Below are 16905 nucleotides of genomic sequence, written 5' to 3' on the forward strand. Positions count from 1 at the left end.
TATGAGCTTGTCTCTGGAGCAGCATGTTTTTCTGTTAGTCCTTAAATACACTGGTCTGCCAAGATCATTTTGAATTCAAATCCTGTCCTCCAAACTACTGACAGTCCCTCCCTGCTGGCTGCCATCTGTATATCCTCTCTGTTCCATCGTCTGGGACATGAATAAAAATACTGAGAACAGCTCAACCTGGGAAAGGCTGTGCAGCACCTAGCCCATATGTCCCTCTACTCTGCCTGGCAATGCAGTGTGCTCCCACACACTGTTCCTGCTCCATCATGTCTTCCTCTGGACTGCCTCTCCCAAAACAGATTTTTTCTTTAATGACAAATTTTCCTTTTCTAATGTTTGTGTTTACTGTTATTAAATCGCTGTCAGTTCTGAGAGGAACAATCTAATAAGTACATAATTTGCTTACTCTGCTTCCTTTTCCATTTTAGTGGTAGATAAGTCATTTGCCCTTCCTTCCTCTCCTGTCATAGCCAAGATGATCTTTCTGCAAGTGGTGCAGAATAGTGCATAGATGAATGCTAGTCTTACAAAACATCCAGTCCTAGTTGAGCTCCTTACGTGCATTTCTTGGGGATCTTTACCTATTAATTCTTCGAACTATCCTTTTAGCACTTCTCTCCTGACATGTCTTACCCTATGGATGAGTTCCCCCCCATGCTGTCTCGTGATCATCCTACCAGGACCTGCTGCTGGGTAAGCTAACCCCCAGCCCTCAGTAGCATTGTTTTCAGTGTTGGAGGCGGCTGTCACTGCTTTAAAAGCAGTCATTCTTGCCTTCCTGGTTGAAAGTCCAAAATAGTTCTGCTCTATGACAGCAGCTGTGCAATTTTTCCACTAAAGCCACCCTCAGATCTACTTCCATTTACAGTCACCACCTTAGGGTGAATTAGAGTGCTTTAGCCTATGATGCAATACAATTTCTGGAGCCTCAACAGCAAAGAGGCTGTGGACAGAGATTTGTAACTCCTCACCTCCAGAGGGAAGTTGGAATTTCAGGCTCATTAAATTGCCTTATCATGACATGAGCACCGCAGTTGATCTAAACCCTACCCGGACAGATTAGGAATGTATCAGATGCCAAACCTCTCAAAAAGTTCTAATACCTTACCGCTCTTTTATGTGGTTTAAGTCCTGCATTTGTTGTTGGAGCCAAAAGACAGTGGCAGGAAAGAAGACAAAGCAACCTTTGCCAGTCCTCCCTGTGTAAACCTTTGCACAGTGGGAAGCAGGAGAATTTACTTTAACTAAAGCCAAGTCAGTGGTTTAATCTTTGTAAACGTGTCTTAAGTGCTCTGCCTCTTTATGCCATGGCTTTTGTATCAAAAGAAGAATGGATAAAAAGCCACTCAGCCAGAAATATCACTGTTCTGACATGTAAACTCTTCATTAGTCAGTGTTGGTGGAGGTGAGTGTCTGTTTGTGTCTGTGCTGCTGGGTTGTTGAACTGGCTACTGGTGGCCCATTGAGCAAACATGGGCTGCTCCTGGGAGTGCCAGCATGCCTCAAAAAAGAAAAAAAATAGAATCATGACATTGTTTGAGTTGGAAGGGATCCTTAAAAGCCATGTAGTCCAACTCCCCTGCAAGGAACAGGGACATCTACAGCTACATCATGTGCTCAGAGACGCATCCTGCCTGACCTTGAAGGCATTCAGGGATGGGAGATCAACCATCTCCCTGGGCAACCTGTGTCAGTGCCTCACCACCCTTATTGTAAAAAATGTCTTTATATCTTTATCTAAGTCTCCCCTCCTTTAGTTTGAAACCATTTTCCCTTGTCTTATCACAACAGAGTTCGTCTCCTTCTTTCTTGCAGTCCCCCTTTAGGTACTGAAAGGCTGCTATCAGGTCTCCCCTAAAATGCACCATCTATCGCTCCCCCCCACGGCATGAAAAGTGCAATATCAAGTTTGAGGAAATCTGTGGCAGAAAATAATACCAGTTTTTGCATGTAGTACTGAGTAACTGGACTCCAAAAATGAAACCAGGAGAGTGACAGTCAATGTTGATGGACAAGAAAAGACTCATCCCTTAGACCAAAGCAATCTCCAAGATCTGCTCTTCCTGCATGTGTTATATTTACCTTATCTTTCTGTGCTGTGAAGTCACAGACACTAACAGGGCATGGTGGTAAGTGGTGTGTTTGTGAACCTTCCTTCAGGTATTTGTTCCTTTTTAATTTTTCTTCTTGTGTTGATAACAATAAAGGACTAATTGGGCACATTGTATATTAATAATATATAAAAAGCTTAGCAGCTTTTGAGTATACCTGAGGACAGGTAATTTTGGTTTCAACATCAGAGGGGATCCCTTTCTGCAAATGAGGATCCCCCCACTGTATTCTCCTGGGAGGTGGTAGTAAGATAATGGTAATATGTTGTGAGCTACTGAAGGTGTTATGTCTACTAAAATCTGTAAAACAGTATGTGACTCCCTAAGAGGCCAGCAGATGTTTTCTTTAGCATATAGTCAGCCGGGCAAAAAGATACTTATATACTGTATATATAGATAGTAGGCAAGGTGCTGGGCTGACATGGGCTGACATGACTCCGGTCTTCTCTGACCAACCAGGTTTGGGTCTCATTTGTTTGGGATTGCACATGGTAGTGATGTGTATTCTGAAAATGTGCGGTGTACCACATAGTAATGATCTTGCTGCATGCTTTAGCCAACAGCAAAAGATTTGACAGAGCTCTAGAAAGGATAATAGCCTGTTTTCTTGGCTATTTTTTTCCTTTTTTTTTTTTTTTTTTTTTTTAATTTATAACTTTGACATACCCTGGTTTTCTAAACTGAATTTTCTGTGCTCTAGCACTCTGAGAAGAAGGCAACCATTTCCAAGCATTATAAATGACAATTTCGGTGCTACATCCAAGTGGGAAATTTATATTAGATCTTCCCTTTACTGCAGCAGAGAGACTGATTATAAGATGAACAATTACCAGTGACTTGAGTATAACTGCCGACAGTGGGATTATATCTATTATCTCCAAACAGAATGAAGTCCAATCCAATAAAGGATATTAGTTGTGCCTTAAAGAGCAAATTTCCTTTTAGCTGAAAACAATGCTGGGAGAAATTCAACTGGGAAAAGGATTTTATTAACAGGAAAATCTGAATGATGATTGAGAATCATTGGATAATACGTAAGTGGATGCCCAAGAAACCACACCCAGGAAAGAAATCTGCAGTCATTAAATAGCCTGCCTCAGAAGGGAAGTAAAACTTCTCATGCATATGTGTACGTGAATCCCAAGAGAAAAAACAAAAACACTTAATGAAGATATATGTAAATTAGAAGGTAGGATTTGGGGAAAATTGGTAAAAGGAGTAACAGGTCACAAGTAGAACCATGACAAGCAGAGCAGAGGAGAGTTGCCTGTTGAGTATTTTGTTGTATGCTTGGAATTTTATTTAAGTCTTTCCAGAACATAAAGGATCTTAACAATGACATGAGTCCATTACGAGATGGAAATAGTAAAACTGCCAATAATAAAAAATAAAAAGAGGATTAATCTGTAATATTTATGTTTTATATCCAGGGGAAAAAAAATCCTAATCATTTATTCATGTCAATGAACAGTAATCACATACTTTTTGTTCTAGTTGTAACCAAAGAGGAGGTTAAACTGCAGATAATAAAGTCAGGCAAAGAGCTGAGCAACCTGTATCCAGCAGACTGAAAAAAAAGAGGCCAAAGAAAATAAATCTTAACACACTGGGGAAGTTCCAGATGCCTGGGAGAGAGCTTGCATGATAAATGGCACAGCCCGGATAATCTGTAGACCTATCAGCCCAGCACTGATCCCAGGATTTCAACTTGGTCCTGCACAAGATTTGAATCAGGCAACAAGAGTAATATAGACTGAATGGGCACATGCCAGATGCACCGATGATAGGCAACCTTTGGTCTCTGAATATGCTTGCACAAAGGATACACTCATTGTTTAGAGATATTTCTGGTGTGTATATGTTTGTGTGCATAGCAGGAGAGAGAGCTGAGGGAGAAAGGGTGTGGATGTTCCTGAGATTATTCAGAAACACAGTTCAAGAATATTCTGGACTGGGAAATGTACCTGGTAGAGAAAGGTCTAAAGGGACCATCAAAGCAGAATTTGGCTTGATTACAACCTATGGCCTTCTTTAAGTTAACAGCTGTCTGTAGATGCTATTTCAGTGTGGCAGACAAAGAGACACAACAGGCTCCAATGATTGCAGTTGGAAATAATTTTTTAATTAAAATTAATTAAAAATGGAAATAAAAATAATCATTGGAGCAACTAATACTGGGTTAAGAATGTGTATACTGGAAATGTTTCCAAAATGATCTGTTTTATTCCAACCATTGTCTTTGGACTTGAAGCAGGAACTGATGTCAGCAAGTCCTGTGGTCCATGCAAAAACGACATTGGCTTGAAGGCTCGTGGTGAGTCCTCTTCTTAAAATCTATGACCTGCAATGAAATGAAAGCAGCGTTGCATGCTGAGGGACCCAGTTTATGTCATGTGCCTGCCAGAAGAGGCCCCACTTCTGGTGAAATAAGTGATTTCTGAATTGAGGAGACATTTAATTCAAGAGACTGAAAGTCATTTAGGCATAGTGTAGCTGGATGGGATCAATGAGCTTGGTGGTCCAAAAAAACACAGCGCAGTAATCTAATGATAAAATCAGTGAACAGCTCAGTTGGAGAAGGGTGGTTATTCACTGTCTTCAATATGCTCCTTAGCACATCACGTTCAAATAATTCCTTGGACTGGAAGTGATACTCCTTATTATATAGATTAGATTTAGTCATCTGGGACAACAGGGCGGTGGAGGAAATATTAGGGTGTTTTTGCTTTGTTCCTTTCAGAGTCATTGTATCTGGCTGCAAAAATACCACTGAGCCAGTTGGCGATATTATCAATTCCCAATAGCACCATTTCACTCCCTTTCAGCACAAAACTTTTTCTTTTTTTAAAAAAGCAACAATACTATGTAAGGTAGAAGAGAATATGCAATGTCTCCTTGCTAAACCAGCTCAGACTGGAAATTAACTAGCAGTGGGGGACATCTGCGGACTGTCAAAGATGGTGCAAATGTTGGTAAAAATCTTTGTGGCCACTGTGATTCGTGGATACCCGCCAAATAGAAACAAAAGCTTTTTCGTTTGTGACACACATAGTATTGTGGCTTGAGTCACACAGAGCCCTATTGTTAAATTATTTCTTATTCATTTTGTAGATTCAAGTGGAGAAAGAGCCTCAAAGAGCTCTTGGGACATTTCCTGCTCCGTGTATGAGTGAGTAAAATAGTCTCTCATCTCTGGCTTTTTTATCACAGCATTCTGTCCTTGGCCCCTTCTTCTCTCTCATTCTCTGTCATCTGGAGATGTGACCACAGACGGTGGGGTCACATTTCAATGAGCTGCAGTTTGCTATGACCATAAGACCTCAGTGAGTTTTCAAGAACCACTATGGCCCTGGATAAAGATTTATGTGTTTAAATCACACTGAAGTCCAAGCTACAGCAGCAATGCCAGTGGCAGAGTCAGTCTGGGTTCTTAAGCCTAGCTCCATATCTCAGTCACACCTTTGGTGAAAACTCAGTGAAACTCAGTCAGTCTAAATGCTCCTTTTTATTAGTATTGATTCCATATTTTCTCAACAAAGTTTATTAATGAAAGTAAAACCAAAGCAAGCCATGCCTCTCTAAGTAATCTGTTGCAGGGGCTGCCAAAATCCAGGAATGTGTTCTGAGGTCCATCCTGGAGTGAAACAAAGCACATAGCCACATCAGGCATGTGTGCACGCCCATGCAAGGTGCATATGTGGTTGGCCATACTGATCAAAAGGGCAGGCAAAAATATTTGTTCAAACAGAGACAGCCCAGATAACCTAATCCTGTCCCTTTCTGTTGTGGCTCAGAATCAAGGTCTGTTAGTGGGAAATAAACACACAGATGTAACAAGAGACGTGGGCCCACGTCAGCCTTGTGAACTTCAACAAGGCCAAGTGCAAGATTCTGCATCTAGGGGCAATCCCTAGTGCAGATACCTGTTGGGTAGAGAATGGCTTGAAAGAAGCCCTGAGTAGGAGGTGTCAGTGGATGAGAGACTCAACATGAGCTGGCAATGTGCACTTGCAGCCTGGAAGGCCAACAGTTATCCTGGACTGCATCAAGTGAAGCATGACCAGTGTGTTGAGGGAGGAGATTCTGCCCCTCTACTCTGCTCCTGTGAGACCCCATCTGCAGTACTGTGTCCAATTGTGGGGCTCCAAAAACAAGAAGGACATGGAGCTATTGGAGCAGGTCCAGAGAAAGGCCACAAAGATGATCAGAGGACTGGAGGACCTCTACGATGAGGACAGGTTGAGAAAGCTGGGGATCTTGAGCCTGGAGGCTCAAGGCTTTAGGAGGACGTCATAGGGGCCTCCCAGTACCTGAAGGGGGCCTACAGAAAAGCTGGGAAGGATTTTTTATAAGGGCATCTAGTGACATGACAAGGGGAAATGGTTTTAAACTGGAAGAGGATAGATTTAGACTAGATATTAGGAAGAAATTCTTTATTGTGATGGTAGTGAGACACTGGAACAGGTTGCCCAGAGAGGCTGTGGATGCCCCCTCCCTGGAAGCATTTAAGGCTGGGCTGAATGGGGCTTTGGGCAACCTGATCTAGTGCGAGATGTTCTTGCCTGTAGCAGGAGGCTTGGAACTAAATGATCTTAAATCCCTTTTAACCTTCTAATCCCTTCTAACTTAAATCAAATGATCTTAAATCCCTTCTAACCCAAACCATTCTACGACTCTATGATTTTACAAACATGACTCCCTCCAGCTAATTCTTAGAAGGTCAACTTCCGGCTCTTCAGGGAGTTAGTCAACAAACCGTCTTGAGAATCTGTCCTAAAGGATAAGGGAGCCAAGCTGGCAGGTCTTTAAGGAAGCTTTCCTTAGTGCACAAAGTTCTTCATCCTCAGGTGAAGGAGGTCAGGAAAGGAAGATAGGAGACTGGCATGTCTGAACCAAGACCTGCTGGCCATGCTGGAGAGTAAGAAGAAAATGGATGGGCAGTGGAAGCAGGAACAAGCAGCCTGGGAGGAGTACAGAGATGCTGTGAGGCTGTGTGGGAGAATGGGGTCAGAAAGTCCAAGGCCCAGCTGGAACTGGAGGGTGTCCTCTAGTAACTGGCTTTGTACCAGTAGTGGGGACATGCTATTTTTTTTCTAGGTACTGGTACAGACATTTGGGTTGCAAGGGACCAGCTCCCCTGCAATGAACAGGAACACCTACAGGTGTGCTCAGAGCCCTGTTCAACCTGACCTAGAATATCTCCAGGGACGGGGCATCCACCACCTCTCTGGGCAACCTGTGCCAGTGTCTCACCATTCTTATTGTAAAAAAACCTTCTTTATAACCAATCTAAATTTCCTCTTTTTTAGTTTTAAATCATTTCCCTTGTCCTATCACAACAGACCTCGTCAAAGAGTCTGTCCCCTTCTTTCTTACAGTTCCCTTTAGATAATGAAAGACCAATCTCAGGTCTCTCTGGAGCCTTCTATCCTTTGGATCAATTTTGAGGTCCTCCTCTGGAAATACTCCATCCTTTTACCCCCTAACTTGTTCTGATGGTGGGGGTTGCCAAGACCCAGTTACAAGACATTGCACTTGGATCTATTGAACCTCACGAGGTTCTTCTGGGCCTAAGGCTCAAGCTTGTCCAGGTCTCTAAATGGCATCCTGTCTCTCAGTGTGTCAATCTCACCACACAGCTTGGTAATATGCAACCTTGCTGAGGATGCACTCAGTCTCACTCTTGATGTCACTAATGAAAGTGTTTAAGAGCACTGGTCCCAGTATGGCCCCCTGAGGGACACCACTCATCACTGATCTCCATTCAGACATTGAGCCATTGACCACCACCCTCTGGGTACAATCTCATAACCCATTCCGCATCCATTAAACAGTCCACTCAACAAATCTTTCCAATTTGGAGAGAAGGATGTTGTGGAGGATTGTGTCAAAGGCTTTACTGAAGTCTAGATGGATAACATCAGTGCTCTTCTCTTGTCCACTGATGCAGTTACACCATAAAGTGACAAGTTTGGTCAGGCAAGACCTTCCCTTTGTGAAGTCATGCTCATTATCCCATATTATCTCCCTTACTTCTGTTTGCTTTGGTGCAGCTTCCAGAAGGACCTACTCCATGATATTTCCCAGCACCAAGGTGAGGCTGACAGGTCAGTTGTTCCCTGAGTCATCCTTTCTACCCTTCTTAAAAATGGGTGTGACATTGCCTTTTTTCCAGTCTCTGGAGGCTTCATGTGACAGCCATGACTTCTCATGCCTCTTTCTACTGGTCCCTTCAGTAGTCACCTCAAAGATGCTCTGGTCCCTCCAGTATCTCACCCAAACCTACAGTACTGCAGCACCTGGCTTTATAGCCTCTTATCCTATTTGCCAGGTAGCGTAGCTTTATGCTCACTTATAATCACATGCTCAGACATACATGCACATTCTCCAGTTTCTCCCATAGTTGCACCCCAGGCACACATCCCTTTGACACTACTCCAGCTCCATTGGTCATCTCTGTCACCTTCTCATAAAGACTAATGTGCAATTTGCTGTGATTTTGCCTTTGAAAATTTTTCATTAAGCCAGGACTCCTGGTGCATGGGAAGTCCTTCAGCTGTTGTGCACTAGTAAATGTCAGGACAAGCAATGGCAGTTCCTCTGTCATGTACCACATAAAGTGCACTCTCTAATTTGCCTGCAGTACACAGTTCCCATTAATGTCAGCAGGGCTCTTTCACCGCCTCTCCAAAAAGTACTTTCTACTTCACAGATGAACAGAAAGGAGTTTGGAGAAAAAGAGAGAATGCTGATTTTCTTCTCATTAGGCCTGGATGGATACCTTGGGTATATTACCTAAGCGTACCAACTAACACAAAACATTTAATTTGTTTCACCCAAATGCACACTCCACAGATACTTCAATGATGGAGTCTGCTGGCAGGGTGTCTCCCAGAGACAATTTAAGTTAGACAAATAGCAGACAATATTACGTTTGCAGATAACAGACAAGTGTACCTAATACATATAGATTAACAAGACTAAGCCATTTTCAAAATCTGTTTATCAAAAATTAGCTCATACCTGGCAGAGGCAGCAATGAGATCTCTGGCCATGATGAGGTCAAAGAGGACTTTGAGGCCTTTTGTTGAAAGCTTGAGTGCTGTGTCTGGCTCAGGAGACTGATTTAGCATTTGTCTGCAATGCAGCAAAACTGTGTCCCGGCTGAAAGGAGAAGAAGAAGAAGTTATGATGCTGACAGGCCTTTCATCTCCTGATCTGATGCATATCTGATGTGCACGAAGGCCTGCAAGTCAACTTGCCACCACCCTCAGCAGTCCCTTGTTATTACAGATGATTAAGGATGATGCCATGACAGCACCGTCTGTTGTAATGGGCTTCTCTCTCAGCACTGGCTCCTCTTCTCCTGGGACAAGCTTGACCTGGTAAATTAGCAGAAATACTCCAAGCTTCAGTGCTAAAACCTCAATGGGGAAATGTTAGAGTCCTAGACGTAACACAGTCTGACCAGAGCAAGCATCCTAGAACTATGGGTTCTTCAACAAGATTCTCCATGCTCTCTAGTCTTTGATATAGTGACTCACATGATCAATTTCCGTCACTAAATGGGGTCATGTTGAACTGTTCTCCTTTCTCAAGGAGAACAGAAGAGCTGAAAGAGAACAAGAAAGATTTCATAAGGCTGATCAATCAAAGGCAGTTCTTACATCCTCATCTCCTTCATGTCTGTCAACAAACTTCCTCTCCAATGCTTTTTAATTTACAAGATCTTGGGTTTTTTAGGTGGTTCAGGCAGTATTTACAGTTCCCTTATCCTCCAAATTTCCAGGCACAAATAATTCGTCAAGAGGAAAAGAGAAAATGTTGTTCTCAGCTGGAGTAGAATTACCTAACAAGTTGTCCAGGTTATCTCTACAGATACAGAGCCAAAGACAGAGAATGTACAATTCATTATTATTTTTCTTAAACTCCTAAGTTTTCAGTGCTGACTCTAGCGTTTGGAGTTGGCTTAGTTTTTCTCATTTCTTATCTGCCCTCTCTTCACTTTGGTTACAGAAGAAGGAGCTGTTCAGATGATCTTAGTCTAAGTACTAGCCATCACCAAGAAGAAATCCCAGTTTGCTCTTTCTACATCTTAGTAGCTGTTACTAATATTTACCTTTTCTGCAGTGGTTTTGGAGGGCTGACAGATGGTTTTGGAGTGCTGTATTTACAGATCTTCCAAGGGTGGAGTACTTGTGTTATTTCACTAATGTGCTTGGCCTCTCCTGTGGCAACTTTAGTGATTCTAATGAGATGAAATGGAGTCCAAAAGCATGCATAAGTTTTTACCAGATAGTTCCACAATACATTAGGAGTTGGACTTTCCCTCTGCTACACTCCAGTTAAGAACTACATTCTCATCATCTTTTCCACTTATTTCCCCTTCTGATGTAGCCAATGTGTTGGACTTCTTCATAAAAACATGTCATTTATACTTATGCAACACATGGACTTGCTATTGCAGACAACTTTCTTGGAGTTTACTGGCATCAACAAGAGCAAAGCACATGATGGTAAATGGAAACTCAGTTCTTGTGCCAGCTTTGAGCTGAGGGTCTTTGTGTTTACTGTTCTCTAACTGTGAAAATGATTTGGGAGGTTTTGCAGATGTCAGCATTTTACTATAGTCATTTCCACATAGTCAAATAGAGAAATTCAAGATTTTGATTTCTGTACCTGAATTTGCAAGTTTGTAGAACAAATTGAAAGACACAAAACTGAAAGAACAATATCCTCCTACATTTACATCTTGAAGTGTAAAGCTCTTGACGGTGATGACTCATAAAATATTTCTTCCTCCCTCACAGATCCAAGCTTGCAAATGGAAACAAGGTCTACAGTCTCAGTGAGGAACCTGGCATGATGAGGTGTGTCAAGACCAACAACATATTACATGATGATGGATTGATCGGACCACATCAAGGGACCCTGAGAGCAATGTGGCTCTTTGGGTAAGAGGAGATGGCAGGATCAGAGGAACATCATTAGTCAACCCACCCACAGTGTGGGAGAGACCTCAAAACCAACAAGCAATAGGCTGGAAGCTCACAGCTGGAGGTGGCAGGTGAGCTTAGCTTTCTGAAGAGAAACTTCCAGTCACTGCAAAGTCACCAGACCTCCCATCTGATCCTCATATTTGACATAAAGTCAGAAGGTGTCATGACACAGCACAGAAAGAAATTTTGGCTTACCCTGTAAGCACAAATACAGGCTGGGCAGAGAACCGGTTGAGAGCAGCCCTGAGGAGAAGGACTTGGGGATGCTGGTGAATGAGAATCTCTTCATGAGCCAGCAGTGTTTGCAATCCCTTTGACTTCCAGGTGTCACACTTAGATCGAGGCAATCCCAGATATAAGTATAGTTTGGGAGAACTTACTGAGAGTAGCCCTAATGAAAAAGAGTTGGGGGTCCTGATGGACAAAAAGCTGTTCATGAACCAGCAGTGTGCACTTGCAGCACAGAAGGCTAACTGTATCCTGGGCTGCATCAGGACAGAGGTAGCTAGCACTGTGAGGGTGATGATTGTCCCACTCTGTTCTGCTTTTTTGAGGCCTCATCTGGAGTACTGCATTCAGGTCTGAGGCCCTCAGTACAGGAAGGATGTGGAGCTGTTGCAGCATGTCCAGAGGAAGGTCACAAAGATTATCAGAGTGCTGGATCACCTCTGCTATGAAAACAGGCTGAGAGAGCTGTTTGTTCAGGCTGGAGAAGGCTCTGCGGAGACCTCACTGTTGCCTTTCAGTACCTACAAGAAAGTTGGAAAGGAACTATTTATCAGAGAATGCAGTAACAGGGCAAGAAGTAATTTAGATTAGACATAAGGAAGATGTTTTTCCCTACGAGTATGGTAAGGCACTGGCACAGGTTGCCCAGAGAAGCTGTGGATGCATCATCCCCATATGTGTTCAAGGATTTGTTGAATGGGATCCTGGACAGTCTAATTTAGTGGAAGATACTCCTGCCCTGTGGCAGTGTGATTGGAACTGAATGGTCTTAAAGGTCCTTTCCAACCCAAACCATCCCATGAATCGGTGATTCTGTGATTCTATGATAAATCTGAAAGGCAAGACAGGTCTTGCTAATGCTGAGTAGTTCCTTTTGAAGGTACTGATTTTTTTAAATCAGGAAAAAGATGCACAAACGTAAATGTGTTGTATGATGCTGCTAAAGCACCTGCCTCTGCCTCTTTTGTCACCAGCTCCATATTAACACCAGCGACAAAAATCAAAGGAGTAAGAAGGAGCAGTTAACATTTCCTCCACAAATGCTAAAAACAGCATGAAATAATGTGTATGAATCATCATATCTACTCTTACGCAAGCTGGAATAAAAATGTAAGAGTCATGCAAACTGGGAAAACTGTCATACTCTGAGACATAATGCATCTCCGGAAGTAAAGAAGAAACTGTTCCACAGGCAAGACTGCATAATTACACACTACGTGGGATTTTGCACCTTTCTTTAAAGTATCTGTGCTAACAACTGCCAGAGATGACGTACAAGGCTGTAGAAGGCATTTGGCTAACCTGCAGTGGCAATGCCTATCTCACTACTGGTTTAATTCTGTCCCTTTTTCACCACATATCCATGCTACAAGACAAATGCCACTCAAGGGCAAGAGGTACACATCCAGTATTAGGTTTGTCAGGCAATTAAATTGTCCTTTTAATGCTCTCTTAATCACTGTGGTTTCTGTAGAATTGTATTAGATACATGTTGAAATGATGTTTTACTTCCACTGATTATACGAGTGTCTTTGTCTTTAATGCATTCACACTTCTGAGAGTTACTGCTCTTTTTGTCTTGCCTCCTGCAACAATATTCAGAAGACTATGTTCTTAAAAGCAGCAATTAGCACATTGCAGTGGTACAAACATCAACTAATCTCCATGGTGATGAGATCCCAAAGGCAAAACACGTGCTAATAATCTGAACAATACCGGGGAGCATTTCTGGGTACTGGGACTCAGTCATCTATATTGCTAAATTACCAGTATCCCTCCAGGCACATTTTCAACCCATCCTGACCACCAATGTCAAACAGTCCTCAGTATGGGAGTCAGCTTGGGACACTGACCATTCCCCTCAAGCAGTTTGGACGTGATCACCCTCCCCTGGAGAGTTTCACAGTGCAGATGAAATGCATCCCATTCTGTGCCCATGGGGCCTCCCTTCCAGAGGACAGCAATAGATACAGTTAATATACCAATGTTGATAGCTGAGGTTCTCCCATCTCATATTCACTTCTTATCTTAATTTCCTGTACTCATGAAGTTCTTACTCTTATCTGCCTTCTCTGCTTTGTCACACAGCATGGTGTGCTGCCCATGAGTTAAGCAAGGATAGCCACCATCCTTTGTGCTTTCCCATGGGCAAGGTGTTAAGTGCTGCAGGGCTCACAGAATTCCATGGGTTCTGCATTTTCTTATGTTTAGAATCCTCTCAATCAGAGCCAGGCACGACATAAATTTAGCAAACAGTGTGATATCCAGTAACTAGCAAGATGAGAGGTATGGAACAGCCAATGGGGAAAGCCCTGGAAAAGAACAGATTGAATCCCAGGGCCACGGCTGGGTGCCTATGGCTGCTACCTTTGGTGAAAACTGATGGTGCCTGTTATTTTGGGGGGTTCTTCTTTCTTAGGTTCTTGAACTAGCCCTGTCTTAGAGACTGTTAGGTATAGAGGCAGGCCAGTAAATGCTTTCTGGTTTCAGGAGTGGCTGGGGGGATTACTATACGCATATGTGTTTACAGTCTTGCAGTGGCAGTAGGTTGCCTAAATGTTTTGGATCAAACTACATGTCAGCCAGTGGTGAGATTTACAGGGCTTCCTTGCAGTTCAGCTTATTATGTCCCATGGTGCCTCACCACAGTCCCCCTGGCAAGTGTCTTAGCACGAAGAGCCAGACCAAGGTCAGGATACTTCCAAATTCATCAAAAAGGGACTGAAATTAACCACAGGCAGTGCAGGGCACCATGTTGTCCCCATGCAGCAGTCCCTCATTCCCCGTTGGGTCCCATGTGTCATCCAGAGCTGCTTGATGTGCTGTGCTGTAAGCACAGGCTTTCTCTATCTGAACCACACCATATGGGTGCCTCGTTCCCTTTACATGCAGCTGCAGTTTTCCTGCTGCATATGCTCAGCCTCCCACAGCTGGAAGCAGTAAGAGGTAGTTTGATCTACATGTTATACTCGGGAAGGATTGAAGTTTGCAAATTTTTAGCACTCTGCACGCTAGCAGGCCCATAATAATCTTTATTGGCGGGTTTGTTTGCTTTATGGTTGCAATTTTCATCCTTCGATGAGAATCTTCAAGCACTTCCTGCAGGAGCAGAAGGCTATTGTCACTTTATCACTTCACAGTTGCAGATCTCTGTCCACCACTCACTGGTCTGTGGTAAACAACATCTCCAACGTTGCTTCTGTCCGTCAAGGGAAAGGGTTGAGCTGGCGTTTTGCCACATTTGGCAAAGTGTGGGTTGATACGAACAATATGAGGGTTTTTTTTTATAGTGCCTATCACCAGAATATCAAAGTGCTGAAGTGCTGCTAGTCATGTTCGCCTCCCCATTGATCTTATCACCAAAGGCCAGTCCTACCGTTCGTCTTCCATGTGGTATTGCTTAGAGGCTTTGTTTTGTCAGATAGGCTGCTCTGCATCCAGTGCTGGGATAGGCTCTAACTCTAGGGTCTGGTTCCAGGCTTAGGACTGATGGCAAATGGGCTGTTCACAAATGCTTTTTGCAAGATGACTCCAGCACAGTTTATAGAAGCTCTCTTAAATTCATTTGTCTCATATAATGAGCTTTGCATTGCTCTAAGAGGCCTACGGATGCTGCAGGTGTTAAAACTGAAGTCAAAATATTCTACATCAGGTGGAAGCCACACGGGCAACATCCTAGAAACTAATTTGTAAGAAGTCTGTGATGTTCAAAATGAGATGGTTGTGCCAATCTGAGCTGACTGACAGTTTGTTCATGATCTATGTAATTGTTACTTAGACCTTTTAAATTTCAATATATTTTTATGCTTTGGCACTCCAGATACATTGAAATAAATCTTGTGCATTTCTGCATGTTGCAGCAACTGTGCTACTGTGGTCAGTTTTAATAGGTATTAATACAGGGAAGTAGCAGGCAAATTATAACTGTTTCACATTAGACATAATTTTACAGCAGACAATTTTATAAGGAGAATGGAACGAATCAAATACAGTAATTCGTATTAAAATATCTTTTACATTCCCTGTGTTCCAGTGGAACTGATGACAAGTCTAAGGAAGCATGCTAGGACAAACAGACCAGAAAATTAAATTCTTCTAGCTTTCATATGCCACAGCAGGAATAATTTCCTTTTTTTTTTTTTTTCTTCTTCCTTTCTTTCTTTCTTTCTTCTTTTTCTTTCTTTCTTTCTTTCTTTCTTTCTTTCTTTCTTTCTTTCTTTCTTTTTTCTTTCTTTCTTTCTTTCTTTCTTTCTTTCTTTCTTTCTTTCTTTCTTCTTTCTTTCTTCTTTCCTTCCTTCTTCTTTCCTTCCTTCCTTCCTTCCTTCCTTCCTTCCTTCCTTCCTTCCTTCCTTCCTTCTTCTTCTTTCCTTCTTCCTTCTTTCCTTTCTTTCCTTCTTCCTTTTTTTTCTTCTTTCTTTCTTTCTTTCTTTTTCTTTCTTTCTTTTTCTTTCTTTCTTTTCTTTCTTTCTTTCTTTCTTTCTTTCTTTCTTTCTTTCTTTCTTTCTTTCTTTCTTCCTTCCTTCCTTCCTTCCTTCCTTCCTTTCTTTCTTTCTTCCTTTCCTTCTTCCTTCCTTCCTTCCTTCCTTCCTTTCTTTCTTTCTTTCTTTTTTTCTTTCTTTCTTTCTTAGCCTTTCTTTCAATTTTCTTTTTTGGAGAGAGGATGACAATGTAATATTACATTTCCAAATCCTATAAAAAAACCATATATTTTCAGTTTCATACAAATATGGTCTGGTTTAGTTCTTTTGGATGGACTCTAATGTGGTATTCATGATAATGACATTTACTTTGCATGTGAATAAACCCAAATGGTTACAGCCAAGGCTTGAATCTCACAGCCCTGGGTCTTTGGGAAATGTTTATTCTCTCAATTAGGCATATATATATTTGCCAGATGTACAAGGTTTGGCAGCGTTTTTATGTACACCCCATGCTAAAAGGCTGTGCTCAAGCTCTAGATTGCACTGAATGCAGAGCACTTCAACATGTGGGTCCTTTTGCACTGACGCACTGGCTGCTTTGATCTCAGTGTTCGTGAGTCAGGAGATCCCTGTGAAGACTCTGAGGGACTTTGTGTCTGCTGGCATCAGTGGGGCATCCAGAGCAGATCTTCCTTAGTAAGATGGGAGATTATTCAGCCTGATTTTAACTGTCCAAATGTTGAGTGCCTTGCCTAAATCACTCAACTAGCTATGATCAATATAGAGAGAGACACACCTGTAAGAGAGCCACTTATTTCATGCTTATGTATGAGATAATCAGTCTCATTCAAGACCAGTGGGAGAACTGGCTTCTGTCTGTATATCACCTACAAGGAGAGCCCAAACAACAGACTTGTCTAGGTGGCTACCATTTAGATAGCTGTGCTATAGGGCCAAGATACAGACAGGCTGCCACCAGGGCAGAGAAAGCAAACTACATCTGATGCATGTGGTGATGGAAGTCACCATGTTCTCAGGCCCTCTCTTTACCTTGGAGCAGAGACAGCACTGGTCATAAATCAGCAACAAATAAAATGCTAAAACTTAGCAAGTTGAAAAGAATAATCAACTCATGCT

The 16905-nt window shown here is 42.4% G+C and overlaps 1 long non-coding RNA gene across 1 annotated transcript; it reads left to right on the plus strand.

Annotated features, from left to right (window-relative positions):
• The first annotated feature begins 4339 nt into the window (after positions 1 to 4339).
• Positions 4340 to 15452, plus strand: LOC146545770 (uncharacterized). Its single transcript, XR_014881281.1, has 3 exons — positions 4340 to 4434; positions 5232 to 5289; positions 10931 to 15452. It is a non-coding gene; the product is annotated as an uncharacterized LOC146545770 (long non-coding RNA).
• The last annotated feature ends 1453 nt before the right edge of the window (positions 15453 to 16905 follow it).

Source organism: Meleagris gallopavo, chromosome 1, assembly GCF_905368555.1.
Source record: "Meleagris gallopavo chromosome 1, MGAL_WU_HG_1.1, whole genome shotgun sequence".
Taxonomy (NCBI): Eukaryota; Metazoa; Chordata; class Aves; order Galliformes; family Phasianidae; genus Meleagris; species Meleagris gallopavo.